A 16,530-nucleotide genomic window follows, 5' to 3' on the forward strand; every position below is an offset into this window, starting at 1 on the left:
GATTCTTATTCATAATGAAAAACATATCACAATCAATTCTATTACCTATGAACTTTTGTAATGATTCAATGGACGGAACTCTCGGTGGGCAAGTCGGACATGCATTTTGTTTTTTGGTTTTTATTAGGACAATACAAATTATTTGGAATACACATTTTTGCCAATAAACCTATAAATTCTGCGTGTTTCTCAGCAACACTGAGCTATTATAGCGGGTACAAAGTAGGTAGACCAGACGTTTGTCGTGTCGCGGGATGTGTCGACCACGCACTCACTCAAGGAATATCTGTCTCCGGACTACGCGATTTGTGATCGTGACACTGTTTATAAAATATGCCAACTCGTTGGTCGTGAGAGTTCCTCTGTCTTGTATTATTGTTGTATGGCCGTGTTTGCGTTGAATACTAATAATATATTAGTTATGTAGGTAAAATTGGCTACTGATTACAGTTAGATTTTTTAAGAAAAACGTGAATTACAGTTTTGGCGTCCACATGAAATTTTAATGTTGTGTTTTCAGTCATAGCACTTATAGTTTGGAATCTCAAGCACGGGCCAGTCTAAAATAGCTGGGATTTTATTACTTTTTGGGATTTATTACTTACTCAAGTAAAACACTATTACGTAGATAAGCCACGTGACCGTTTCTTATTTTCAAAAGAGTTTAATATTGAACGATAAAGTAACGATATTTAACTTGAATTAGATACGTTTAAATTCAATGTTGAACGGTAATTATATAGGTACCCGTGATATAATTTATTACTCATAACGTAACCCAACTAGATGTAGGTACCTCTACCTATGTCATCTACTCAGCACTGAACAATGTTAATACATATAAAACGAGTTGGTTTGATTTCCATCCATGTGACACACTGCCGCATGTTTGTTAGATAAATCAAATGGTTTTCTAAAATCATTTAAAACGCTCACATAAACGATAGCTGTTAAACAAACATCATTGAAATCTCTGCTCTATAAGGAGTTTCAGCGTTTCACACCAGCGGACTTTCCGAGCGACACCGGTTCGTACACACTTTGTAGCACTATACCAGCGAAAGCAAACAACAAGAACAATACGCTCGGTTTTGATACGCGCGACAAAAATCCGCCAATGTGAAAGCGCTATTTGTATAAATATGAAGGAAATTTGACCCTGTTTGAGACGAACGAAATATGTCATTTGGTTTTAATCAATGATTAATGTGTATTATTAATCGCGTAGTGATAATGTAACAAAGAACTCGATGGATGCAGATTAAGGCAATTAAGCAAGCACCTCGGTACGATTATGGCCACGTGCATATTACACACGACTGAATTAATTATTTCGATTGCTCATGCTATGAAATTGTATAGATTGTGATTTATAATGATTATACTACTGATCGGGCTCGTAAACATAAACGTTTAGTTTGTGAAACTTGATAACGGTTTTTACACCGCCCATGTGCCGACATCGTCGATAATTTTTAAGAATGAGTTTACTAAATACAACTTTGTTATTCCATGTGTTAGTTACTGACATTTAGAAACCTAATTAAGACTTCTTGGTAAAAACCCTTATTTGTCAATGTGTGAGGAGATTTTTTGTATGACGTATCCTTCTCATAGTGGGAAATCCGAGAGTTAGGCATGAACATTTATCAGTTTTTGCGCTAAACAAAAATCAAGTACCTAGCGAATAATTTTCTTACTAATTTAGACTAAAAAATAGGGTATCTTGAATACTTGGAAGAGGTTAAGGTTTAGTAATGTAAATGAATGTTTTCGTCATAAAGTACATAAACTGGTATCTTATACAAGGTGGCGCAATATTCACCGATGGTATTTTTTTATAACAAAACAAAAAAAAAAAGGTTGTTTTGGTTATTTTATTTCCATTACGTAGTAAACAAGATATTGCAGGAGTGGATACCATATGGATCTAATTGATTGTATTTTCTACCAGGTCCCTAATTATTGCATTCCGAATGGAAATTAACCCTGGCTATAAGATATTACAGAAAAAGTAGTCCGAATGTTTTTTGCAGATCAGGAACAGAAAATTGAGCCAATACAAGTATAGAACTAGAACACCGCGATTTGAAGAATAATATGTACATTTCATGTGTTATTGTATTTTGTATCTGATTCCTTCAAAAATATGAAAGCGAACCTGAGATTTACCTTTATTCAAAAAAATATGACTAGCTATACCCAAAAGGGTCATCATTTTGCCACCCTGTATATAAACAGAACATTAAATTAACATACAATTAAGTAAAAGACAAGTGAAAGCACATCCGATGTTCTTGAATAAAATCGATAGCTAACCGGTAAGTATGCGCTTACGCACACTCCCATGTCAATCGTTGACATACTAACGCGATCTGCGTCATGCCACTCATGTGGTACTGCCAGCCACCACTTACAAATTAGTAAACAAGGCATTGATCAATGTAGTGCACAACCACCCAATGCAAATCATTCCAATTCTAAAGGATTCATGTTCTACCACATTTTAGACAATCGCAATCTATGGTCCAGAGGCTACAAGTTCAAAAGTTGTCAAATTCAAAGTCATGTTATAAAAACAATTGAATAGTAATCACTTGGGGTGCATCTAGGTATGTCAAATCGATTGTATTGTTATAGACAACACCGACCAGAAAACCGACTTTGGTTATTTATCATTTTGTAACCTTAAGATCTGACCACTAACTCTGACGGCCCAAAATGTCAATTCATTGATCACACGTGAAGAACAGGTTTGTTCTTCGACAGTAAGTGTTAACTTGGAAGATAACACTCTCTACGTTTGTAACATATTTCGGTGGCATTCCTATGATAATAAGCTTAACTTTAATGGTCGGCTTAGAGAACTTCCTATTTCCGCGACACTTTGCGTTTCTGGATTATTAAAAACCTGTTTTCTTTTGTTGATTAATTTTACGAAAGAAAAAGTGAGTGAAAATTGGTACAAGATGAGCACGATATGGATATACCTAACTTATATTGTAATTGTGCACACAATACGTGTAACAATGATTGAATTGAATAAACGCTATCAAAGGGTGTCTGCGATGATACGCTCAGCAACGATGGATTATTCACTCAATCAGTTAATTCAGCAAGAAAAGGTGGTGCAAAAACCCTGCTACTAGTATGTAGAAAGTATGTACCAACTAATCTTTAAATGTAGTGATCGTTTATTTTGTTACTACGACGGAAATAGACTATTGATTTGCTGCAGAAATGAGAAAGGCTTCGTAAATTTTTATAAGTAGGCAATGCAAAATTTTGATTAGAACCGCTTTAGATAATCAGTACACATGTTTTCGTATATTTCTTGGAGCCTTTTCAAATTGTTGATTTTTCCTAAAACATCGCTTTACATATGGCAATTTATTTACACGAGCACATTTTTGGAACATAATTTTTCATTAGCGTTGCGTTGTAAAGCATGTGTATGTTCATAAAGGAATGATGCAGCTATATCTATACACTGTATCTACATACTTCGGCTCGACAGCAGAGCTTAATAAAATTTTATTCATTTCATCACTTGTGGCACATATCAGTACCCTTCCAAACATGTGACTGCTACTGCGACTGCTGTGGCCAGCGAAAGTGAAAAATATCACGTGATGCTGTTTAGTTTATTTGCATATAACCTCCGTTCGATCATTAAAATTATACAATTGCCTTGTTTTTCATTTTGATATTTGAAAAAATATTTTCTTTATAACCTTGCAATTGACGTTAGTCAATGAATATTATCAGTAATGATAATTATGTTGAATGCATGAAAATTCTCGAAGAACCAGAAACTTATTGGGTATTTTGTGTTTTCAGATAGCAGTTTAAATATAGCTTTTTTCGTGTAATAAACAAAATGAACTGTAATTCAGGATCGTTAGTGGTAATTCCTACATGGTGGAAGTCCCATCGGAATAGCTTAGTTTTTTGCACTTGTTCAGAAACGTAATCTTGGAATGCTAATATAAGTAAGCTTAGTGTATGCACCTTCATATTTCACGTTGGCGTGTGTTTGTCGCAGTCATATGATCAGTGGTACCGTCCTCCGTGGAGACGGAGGGCCATTGGCCATCGCACGGCCGCGCTCGTCGCTTCGCCTTGTCCCTATTTCAGACCATCACCACAGCTACTAAGCATCTATGTCGTTTTACACAACCCGGCTAATGATTGATTATTATGTTATTATTATGATGCCGCGACTTTTGCATGAAAGAAGCGTTAATTATGACATATTTGACCTGAATAAAAAGAAATCGACGCTTAATGTATTTTCTGTAAGCAGGTTGTTGTGTAAAAGGATTAAGAAATGGTTTTATTCAAATAAGGAGCAAACATATTAAATGGTAAGAATATTTAACTTATGTGATGCATTTCCATATTAGGAATTGCAATATTGGACCGAGACATCGATATTTACGTTACATCGGTTGTGCTAGAATAAAAATCACATAAAACAGTGCTTTTAACGAGCCACTGGAAAATTATTGGTATTTTTTCATGCAAAAAGCTTCATATCATTTTTTCTGAGAAATAAAACATTATTGTTTATCTACACAGTTGCTTAATATTCTAGTTTTATATTAATTGCTTATGGCCAGTAGTTAAGTCTAGATATAGTGATTTCATGGTCTATGATTACGTATCTATGCCTCAAGTAAGTAATCTCAGGAATTTGAGTATTATAAAATAGTGTTGGATTTATCAGAATGGTCTGGGTAATACAAGTAATTATCATTGTATTGTAGTTTCCTGGTCCTGATTTACTTTACTATGAGAATTATATTGTGCATATTTCAGTGCTTTAAATTAGACTTTATTATCATTTTTTGATTGCGCTATATCTTGTATCCCCGGGTTTTATCGGTGAATATGTAAAATCTAATAGTTTAAAAAACTAAAAAAACACGCTCTATATAATGTCGTTTCTTAGCTAGCCATGTATTGGCATCAGAAATCTGAGCATGTGCAAAATTTATCGGAGACCGGGAAGTGGGTCTAAATAAGATTCCAAGATTTTCTTACATACATAGTTACAAGTGAAGATAATATAAGCGTGCTAAAAAAAATAGTATTTAATTCAATATGTGCTTGTTCAGTGTGAAGGCTGTGACCCGCGCAGTCAGGTGAGCGGCCATACCGGCCATTATCGCGCGACCGCACTGCAGGCTCATCACTTGCGCCATTACACGCACTTCATTAAACAAGGAAGCGCATAGGAAGTCATCTGTTCCATTTAATTAATTTTATAGAAACATTTCTTACTATCCGTTTCTTAGGAATATATTGTTTTGGTCCTTGCACTCATTTATATCAGATATGGATAAACGTGTTTTGTTACCAAGAAAGACGTTAAAGGCTAATGAAAAGTAAGGAGAAACTTTATTATATTTTCAGCCACACAGTGTACTTTATAGGAAATGAATGAATACTGATAACTTAGTACGGGAGTGATTACTCCAATGTCCTTACTGAATTGCAAATGTGCATTAAGTATTTACTTAATAATATGAAAACGTTTATTCATTATTGTGTTCACAGCAATTTTATTGCGAAGCAGAACAATTATTATTGTGCAATTATTGATCCCTTTTTGTAATTACTTGCATTGTCTTACGATATTATCTCTGAAAATTAAAATAAAATAAGAAGGAAATATAAACAAAATAAGTGAGTAACAATGCCAGGTAGTACTTATTGTATTGTAATTTTATATTATTAGATATAAAAATGAAGAAGATCGGCTTTCGATTAGCATGTAATCCCTCATTTAATTAAGAATGTGAGAAAAAAAAACTGTTAATTGTAATTTAGCTTAATTATATGTGTACGTGGGCTTTATACGTGCCTCGCACAGGTACATACATCTAAGTATTTAGTATGATTTGAATTCGCTGAATAAGTTATTTTTGTAAATTAACATACGCAGACAAATCAATGAGTAAGAGTTACCTAAGTATGTCTAATGTTTATGATTTTGATCTTAGATTCATAGCGTTAATTAATTGATATAAATTATAAAATTTAGTGCACATACCTGAATATTAAAGTAGCTGAAACCTGAGTAACTAAGTGATGTCTAAAAAGTATTTACTCTAATCAAAATTGCACCAATTAAGTTTATCATCATTATTGAACTTGTCTGTGGCAATTTAGTATCTAAATAATTTAGTAAGAAAAAGAATTACAATTATAGGTAATCATTGTAAAGTAACAGTTGATAAGGTTTACACAGCATAGACGAGACAAAGCTTTTAATACAACGTAATAGAACTTTAATTAACTTCAAATTGACTTCGGGTATAGGTGTCAATTGTTTTCTAAACTATTCACTAATTAGAAACGCTTTTAGTGGTCAGGTTATTAGTGTTGTGAAGTACCTACTAATTGTCACCTCTATTATTAGTTTTGTTAGTAAACACGAAGATAATAATGTGAATAACCATTATTACGTTCAAATTAAGATAAACTGCAGACTTACAAGATGTGGTACAGCGATAGCCTTCAGAGGTAATAAGTAAATACTGAAATATTGACAGTAAGCCCAGCGTTAATTATATAGGTAGGTGACATTTTGGATAAAATATCTTCAAGGTGCAATTTAGCTGGAGTTCAAGTCATGTGACGAACTTAGTAGTATGTTTGGTGCGTAAATATTGGCTTGATATAAAGCTTTGAATCATCCATGACCTGCTTTAAGTAATGATTTTATTTTTACCTACAAGATAAAATAATTATTTTATCTTTTACATCTCGGGTCATCGACTAGCGTGCACCGAGCTGCAACTGTTCACACAGAGAATAATTACGTGATGATCAACACTGTGACAAAGGAAGCCGGCTAAGCAATTCACACCGGCCTTGTACTTTATTAGAGTTCTATTAAGAGTTAGCATGCAGTTATTGTAAGATGTGTTTTTAGTTTTTTTTCCAAATCTTGTACAGATTAAGAGAAAATGTATTAATTTACGTGATGTTTATTCGCACATTAATCATTTGCCTCTCCCACCAAATGTTGGGAATATCACGCTTTCTAAAAGCTGAGTATTTTCTCAGATGATTTATTTGAGTATCCGAAGCGAAACCTTTCGAATGATTAAAATTAATTCCCTATGGCATTTATAATAGATGCAGATATGTGTCGTGTTATATGAGCGACGACGCTGCGGAGGCCATGCATCGATCAGAATCACTATATGCTAACTCACGCGCGAACTTCTGACGGATCTATGTTGAGAAAACCAATTATTTAGATCGTCCTGAACCCATGTTCTCACATCTGTTTATAATTTGCGTACATCTACTTAGCTGCAGGTGCATAGCAAACTCGTTCCCACGGCAGGGAATCAGCTATGGACTTTTTAAGCATGAAAGGAATAGACAAAAGAATTTTGCCGTTGATTTTGAAATTTTTAAAAAGTTGGTTTAAATAATATAATGATGTGGCCCAGTGTTCTGTCATATGCATTCATTAAGGAGAATAAATATTGCACCTACGACAGGTGTTAAATACAATGCAAATCATTAGCGAATATGTACGAGTATAATCTTGTTTGTACTACTATATATCATGTATCCCTAGGTACGATGTATAGAAGTGAGCGTGAATCATAATCGTGCACATTGGCGCATAGTCCGGCAGTGTTTGTTGACGGTAGTCGGTTCACCATGTGATGGACTCGTGAACCACCCAGTTTAAATGAAATCATAATAAAAAATTAAAGAAATTAAATCGCTAACATTCAGAGAAACGTTGCGGAGAAAGGTCCGTATAAGGTTCATGATATGTACTTGAATACGAATACTTATCCAAACCGGTAAAATTTTATGAATACCCACTTACTTCACAAATAACTTGAAACGTGCATATGTACTGGCTGATACAACCGGTGCCCTTGGTGAAACTTATATTGATGCACACTCGTATTAATATTGGAATCCTGGAATGCGGACACAACTGCTCTCAAACTAGGTAAATAGAAAAATTGGGTTTTGCAACTACTCTTTATTGTTAAATTAAATGGTGAGTAAGCTTCAAACAGCGATGTGACACGTCGTGTTTACAATGTAATTGTGTGTATAAATGCGTTAACGAGGGTTACGTTGCCTTGATTAATACTTCCCATTCGCAGAGATTATAGGCCTTTGTATGATGCATGGCACACCTCTCTTGCGCCGGCGCATCACGCATGCCGCTGGCGGCCGCCGGCTCGGCTCACATAACGGCAACATGCACCAGTCCCAATCACACATTTAAGCAAACACAAAACTACACCACACAGGTGAGGCACACGTGACAACTGCCGCTTACGGCCAATGGAGTTGGTCATATCGTTGGTGCAATCAATGGTTGCTTAATACTTTGCATCAAATGACGTTAGTGACTATTGATTAGTTCGTGTAACAATATCACTTCATTGATTAACTATTCAGTTGTTTCGCAGACGTCAATTATCTCCGTATACATTAGCATAAGCAACGAGGTAAAAAAGGGATACTTTAGTCTGACCTTTAGAATGAAAATCTGTTATTATATTCTGAAACATATATTTGGTTTGCCTTGGTACAAATTACAAGGTGAGAAATAGAATCAATATGTCCTCGGAGCGAGTGGGCAAGGAAACAAAGAAGTTTACAAGTAGGCACTCTAATGTCAAAGCCTTCGCGAGATGTTTACGAGATGGTGCGTACGTGAGCTTTTTACTCCTTGACATTTCTTTGCAGTAAAATTATTATGTTTCAGTTTGCTTAGTATGGACTACAGATTGATCATTAATTAGGTACTCATGTATATGATTTTATATAATATCATAGTCTGACCTAACTTTGATAAAGAGCGATTTTCTGCAAACATGGTGCAAACAGAAAAATATTAGGAATAAACAAGGTTCATGAAAGTTTTAGTGAAAAAATATGCAGGTGCAGTTGTACACTTACCTACATATTCAAGTATGTGCTTATGCATTTCCTTACTGTAAAAAATGCCCTGTAATTATAAAGACTAATAATGTCCGGCTCCAAACGAGTTGCTAAGTAAATATTTTTGGTGCATACGAAAGTCGTACTAACCTAATAACGACTTGATGTCATTGAAACCAGTTGACGACGTGGACGATTTTTTTAAACAAATTAAGCGGTAAAATTATAATATTTATTGTATTAAAAAAATTGGGAAGTGCAAGGTTAAGGATATAACCATATGTATACACACATCCATGTGTCCGTTTGAATCAAAATCTCATAAGTTCTGTTCTGTTAAATTTGAAAAAAAAGCCTATCAGTCGTTGCCTGTCCAACGACTGAACTTCATAGATTTTTCTTTCGTTCGCCTTTTGATGAATATCATTAGAAACTAGTTCATCTCATATCTAGGTAATTGGTTAATAGCGGTTCGTTCATGTCGTCCGGGACAGTTATCGATGTCCCGGCATCGTCCACATTACCCAATGAGAAGGTCGGGCCATAATCACAATTACCCGGAACGGTGAATTAGACAGGAAACTCAACTTGTAACAGCTATTACGTAATACTCAGTATGTATGACAATTACAATAACGAATGTAGGACGTGCCCTGTTTGACAATAGAATCTTCCAGATCATTTAGATTCATCTCGGAGTATCTGGTAAGGCTCGACACGATATAAAACAATTTTGGATATGTATTGTCTTTCAGCAATTTAAATAACTAGATATTACGAAGCTTTTGCAATCTTCTTGAAAATAAATTTGTTTCGCCTTGTGTTTCCGAGAAAGGGGATTGTAAACAGTTGTATCATGTGTATTCTCATTTGGTTATCATTCATTTGTTAAAGTGTAGTAAAATATAAACGTAAACAATATTTGTGTCGTATTATAAGGCAATGTTGTTACTTCCACTATTTGTCATTAGAGTCATAAAGATACGACTAACTTGAGAGTTTCCATATTCAGTAAATTTGGTTCACACTTAGCTGCATATTGTATTAACAAGGAAATGACGATTTTATTGCAGTGCAATCTTAAGGTAAAAAGGGAAAATATGATATAGTTTTTAGATAACTATTGATTAACAATAAGGTTAGATATAATCTCCGCAACCTTTCCTTTAATTATAATAATTGAGAAAATAAGTAAATCATCTGGATGACGTTTTTAATTCTATTGTTAATAACAATTATTAAATGAAAATTCTTCATTGTAAGTAAATTAAGAATGAAGTATAAGGATTTATGGAATAACGTGATCCGATTCAGCGTAATTCTGATTAGGTGTTTGTGTGCACGACTTTGCTTTACCCGGAACGTGTACCTTCCACTATTATTAATGTAAACATGTGTATTACTATTAACTACATAATAAGATCTGTGAAAAAACCATTTACCTATATCAATTTATTTATCAATTAGATGCTAGAAACATGGTGTTAGCTATAATGATAAGAGAAGCTAAGCGTGTGTTTGTATTTCACGCACGGCGTCAGTGCTTGCCGCTTTGACCAGTTCCATATTCGGGCAGGTTGGTTAGTACAATTTGCCTTTTATTGGAATCGCCGCAAATGTCTATTGTGTAAATATCGTATGCAGGCCCGCCGTAAGCGGGCGTGCAGCGCGTGCACCGCACGCGGGCGGCACGTCCTAGGGGGCGGCAAATCGAGCGACCTATCACGTAATATTAAAAAAATACAATATCTTTTTACCAATTATTTGATTTCAATATTTCCGAACACAGCAATAGCGCTAAGAATATAACTTACACTGCCGGTTTCAGTTACATCTGTTGATCATTTTCAAAATTAAAAATTATTAAAAAAGATTTAAGATCAACCATTAGCGTAGCGTGGGGGGAGAGAGCAGGGGGGCAAATGCCCTGGGCGGCACTAATTAGGGGGCGGCAAAATTAACCCATACGGCACAATTAAACTATAATTACGTAATAAAAATATTTTTACTAAAAATAGATAAGTAGATTAGCAATAAAATTTCAGAAAAAGCCGCCCTCGCTTTGGTCGTCCCCTATCAATTTTGACGGGTTCATCCTTTGCATCCCCAAAAAAATTCGCGCTCGCTGCGCTCGCGCCTCCATGTCAGATATCGCAATCAGTAGCGATTTTAGGGTAGGGCGCGGTTGGGCTACGGCCCAGGGCGCCGGATATAAAGGGCGCCGCAGGCGCCCCCAACCAATCCTTGATCAGAATGTTACTCCTATTTTTGTTTTAAATTTCATCAAAGATTGCAACTTACAAGAACTGTACCCAAATGAATGGATAGTATCAGGGCCATCTCAACCTATGGTGCAGCGTGCGCGAATAACCCGGGCGCCGCGGGCTCAGGGGCGCCGAAGCGAATTTGTGTTTAATTCCGCGTTAAATTTGAGAAATTCTCGAAGAAACACTACGTTTATGTCCCAAAACTCAAAAATTTTCTTACGTAAACGCATCAATTTTTTATCACATATAGCTACTTTTAATGTCCCAATACTCAAAAAAATTCGCGCTCCCTTCGCTCGCGGCTTCTTCACTTCACAGTCGCTTTTTATTATATATGTTTAGGACTTTTAGTGATCCAAAACTCAAACATTTTCGGGCTTGCTTCACTTTACAGTTGTTTTTATTTTTCAAGAATTTTTGTTTTGAGTTCTAAAATATAACAAAAATTTCGCGCTCGCTTCGCTCGCGCAGTCAGAAGACATGTTCCAGTGTTTTTGCATTCATCAACCAGCAATAACTTATGTACGATTGGGCTACATTTTACGTAATTTTTGCTTCGACTTGTTAACTATAAAAAACATGCGTCTCTGTTTTTCGTATTGGTTTGAATTGCAGTTGTAGGGCGCCGTAGAAATCTCACCCAGGGCGCTGGTAGAGTAAAAACCGGCACTGATCGCAATTTATCTTTGTTTAATTGTTGAGGCATTCAATTCTGAAAAATCATTTTTCGCTCACGTCCGTTATAGCTTTTTGTTCACTTTGGCTTTTTATGATATGTTTACTTCATGAAAACTCTAAGGAAAAAATCGCGGTCGCTTCGCTCGCGGCTTCATGTACATTTGCACTTCATTTCTGTGCATACTTTTTGACTTTGCTTTATTAATTTACAGTGGTTTTTATTTGTTTTGTGTCCTTAGACTAAAAAAATTTCGCGCTCGCTTCGCTCGCGCTTCCTTACATACATAGTGTGTCTCATGCGTTGACTTTTTCAACGGGAAACCCAACAAAAACCATTAATAACATATTTTACTGAAATTAAACATTGCTACAGATATTTAAGTTCGTTACTTTAAGTTACCCATAATCTGTTCTAAGTACTTTGATATACATTATGTTGGTACCTACCCATTAATCACAATCTTTTAATACATCGGGGCCACTTGGGTAATGATTGCACATATTTTTTTCTGTTGGAAAAGTAAGATGGATATGAATGGGCGGGGGGGTCCGGACCCCCTGGACCCCCCCCCCCCTTATATATTTTTTGACAAAACCCAGTATAATATGTAGTGGTAGGGCGGCATAATCGGTTTTGCACGCGGGCGAACAAACAGCTAGCGGCGGGCCTGATCGTATGTCATCATTGTCACCAATGAACCATTAAACCCAACATGACTGCGTTGTTGTAATTTACCCGACTACACATACATTACTGTGAAATTCGAATCGGTATACTTAGACGTATATTCAATAGTCATTCATGTCACGATATAATACTACCAATTGAATTGTGCAGTGAAAATTGCATTTGTTTTTACGTCTGACGAACAAAAAGGGTTTTATTTATAGGATCCTCATTTTTCGATCCACATTTCTCCTACTTTGTCATACGAAACAAAATATTACCACTGAAAACTGATAGCTTAGCTACCGTAAAACCACGTCTGATCTCTATGTGTCAATTATAGTTATTTATTTTTAATTTTAATATAATATTGTTCGTACATACAACAACATGTGTTGAGGATATAGAGGTATTTTTTTTACAGGGTTCATAAGCCTGCAGAATCTGCATTGTGGAAATAAAATGGAATGTAATTAATTTAATTCTTGTCGTTGATGTACCAATCACTCTTAGGCACAGACCACAAGGTCAGAAGCATTGGTCGCTATGCTTACGTATTTGATGTTTTTCTTTCAGGTCCCTGTTTTCTGGATTTTTAATTGTTATTGTTTTGAATTTGAATACATACTTAATAATTTTATGAGATAAGTTTGGGTTTGATATTACAAGTAATTAAAATTAAACAAACCATACCTACTAATTTGAGTTTACCCACCCCTGAAGATGTTTATCTGAAATCGGATTGTTTATATTGCATAAATATTAGTATTTCAGAAATCGCAAATTCATGTTTTAGCAATTGAGTTAGACAAGGTCTCTTGAAATAGACTCGTCATCTTATTTTTGAGGTTTGTTGTAAAAAGCTGCATGCCTGGCTTCCTACTCGAGTTGGCTATCAAGTGCTTACTGTGTATTTTGTACAAATATAGTAGCTCTAGCGTTGCCTAACTAATTCCAATCGTCTCTTTCCTAGTTTATGCGGAAAACAAGTATCTAGTATCTTATTATATTGGTGTGCCAATAAATAATAAAATAAGACTTCGTATAAAGTGATAAAAAATAATTAGTTATTATTACAACAATTACAATGACGTAAATAATAGGAGTCAATAGAAATCTCATTCATAAACATCTTTCATGGATTCATTTATTGTTACAAAAATATAGGAAGTTACATGTGAAAATGTTGCAAATAAACTTTTAATTGTTTTTCACAAAGTATCTTTCTTGGTGTCATCTACGTCAAAACTTTCAGCAAGGACTTTGCAGGTAAGATAATATCAAAAAATAATTTGCCGATTTTTTTATTCACGGACAAGACAATGGCCAATATTTGAATAATTTACGTTCTTAGGTACGAGTACCTGCATATTTAAAATTAAGGTTTTATAAATCAAATATTATAGGTGCTTTAATTAATGTTTTATAAATCGACATAGACATATCAATATATAGCATGAATTTATAAAATATCTAATAGATAAATTGTATTGTGTCTTACTGCTTTTACTTTTCTTTTTCCCGTTTACATGAACCACCGAAAATTAACCCGGTTGTTGAAGCATTTCTATTAAGTTGGGAGTTCTGTTTCGGTTGGCTCATCGGCTCACGCTTCGTGTACTAGTAGGTGCCTAAATTACCATCTTGCGTAGTATTCTAGTTTTACTACCTTTCTCACTGTCAAAGTAGCTGCAGTTACGCGCTGCCAGTGAGTGTAGCAAGCGAATGTAGTAAATATACAGTAAGATTCAAGTGAGGCAAGGTGAAGGATAAGTCTGATGTAAATACAGAAAGACTGAGGGCGATGCCTCGGCTCTAGTACACCAAGTGTCCTAATTTTCCTAGTAAATTGGGAATTCTGTGACCCCACCAACTTTAAAAAGTATTTTATTTTCGCGGGCGATCGTCTTTTTTTACAAAATACTAGGATACTTGGTCGTGATTAACAGGATTGATACTTAATTAAGTATTTAAAATAATTTGCGACTGAATGGACTCCTCAATATATTATGATGTGCAGTATCTTTTAGTTTGCGAATTCGTTGCGAATCCCGCAATATGATAGGCACACTCATGATCATGGAAAAAAACGAATATTAGAATATTGCTAAAGCGGTTTGCAATTTATGTTGACCCTCGCTCGAGGCGTGGTTATTTAGTCAATTACTTCGAGTATCTCGCAATATGCAGCTGTGACGGACATATCTTTATTTACCCCTAAGTATTATTCAAACATTCAAGTCGTATTATTCAAAAAAGTCGTGGTGGCCTAGTGGGTAAAGGACCAACCTCTCAAGTATGGGGGCGCGGGTTCGATCCCAGCTCAGGCAAGTACCAATGCAACATTTCTAAGTTTGTATGTACTTTCTAAGTATATCTTAGACACTATTGACTGTGTTTCGGATGGCACGTTAAACTGTAGGTCCCGGCTGTCATTGAACATCCCTGGCAGTCGTTACGGGTAGTCAGAAGCCAGTAAGTCTGACACCAGTCAAACCAAGGGGTATCGAGTTGCCCGGGTAACTGGGTTGAGGAGGTCAGATAGGCAGTCGCTTCTTGTAAAGCACTGGTACTCAGTTGAATCCGGTTAGACTGGAAGCCGACCCCAACATGATTGGAAAAAAGGCTCGGAGGATGATGATATTATTCTAACATTAACATATATAATATTCTTATCAAGGCATCTAGAAAAGTACCGAGTATGAAGGGCGGGCGGAAAGTTAACGTCTCGCGGAATTAAATAGTTATGTGTACCTAAGGAAATAATTATCTAGATCACTAAGTTACTAGTATTGTTGGAAATATGTAGCACCAGAATTATTAATATTCAATATGTGCACATACTTCAACGAATTCTTCGAAGAGCGAGACCCGTACGCACACATCTTATCGTCATCGCTTGCGTTTTATGTTTTTTATCGAACATGAATTGGCTCACTATGGCATTTAATTTACCTTTGTTTACTTAGAAACCCGTGTACCAAGAAAAACGTGTAAATAAAGGCATATAAAGTATATTACATTTTATAAGAACGATGATTACAGTGAAGCGTTCATTCAATGAAAACAAGTATCCGTCAGGTTAAGTTGCCGCAATACTTTAACGAATAGTGTTAAATAATATTGTCTAATATGTAATTAAAGTAAGCAACGCAGACGATTGAGTCACTGATATTAACATACAAATAACATAAACAGGTAGACAATTATCGTTAAATGATAATTTGTGTATCTCTGTCTGTGGGTATCCAACGACTAAAATGACGTCGTACTAAGTACGTATTGAAAAAAGAAAACGAAAAAAAATATTTGAGGCATATTTTAGTAATTTTGCCTTTAATAACATAAGCTTTAATATTTAATATGATTATTTCATTAATAACTGAATCTAATAATAGCAAATATATTTGCGTTCTACGTAAATAAACATGTACTTAGAACGGTGTCAATTAGTAACTTGAACTTTGTATTGTAACGATTTTTTTAGGAATGTCTGCGCTGTTCACAAGGTGAATACGTTCGTCGGTTCAAGAGATGTAACCACCAAGATATTTATATACGATAATGCGGAAGCACTTCTTTAAACAGACCGGTTTAAAGGGAATACATAAACCAACTTGAAATATAACCGTACTCGGTATATTTTGGTGTGACCATTTTAATCCAGCTTTGCAACAGTCGCACCCGGGATTTTTTAATTAGCACTCTTTTATTAGTAGTGTGTTCATAATTCGTGAACTTATTACAGTTGTTTTATTTTTATTATGACTTTTGCTTAACGGGTGCTTCAAATTGTGTTTATTCAGTCTTATTAAGAAAGGATAAAGAATAATCGAATAATATATTATAAAGATTTATAAAGAAAATGGATATGCATGGGTAGTATACAGGGTGTGTCGTTCACAATCACATTAAATCCAATCGCATATAATTGTAAAAAAAAATAACCGAATCCATTCAGTGGTTTAACCACAGGAG

General features: G+C 35.2%; 1 protein-coding gene across 2 annotated transcripts in view; it reads right to left on the minus strand.

Moving 5' to 3' along the window:
• The window catches only part of LOC110380708 (ATP-binding cassette sub-family C member 4), a 32,858-nt gene that overhangs the window by 13,819 nt on the left and 2,509 nt on the right, over nucleotides 1-16,530 (minus strand). The window lies entirely within an intron of this gene.

Source organism: Helicoverpa armigera, chromosome 5 (assembly GCF_030705265.1).
Source record: "Helicoverpa armigera isolate CAAS_96S chromosome 5, ASM3070526v1, whole genome shotgun sequence".
NCBI lineage: Eukaryota > Metazoa > Arthropoda > Insecta > Lepidoptera > Noctuidae > Helicoverpa > Helicoverpa armigera.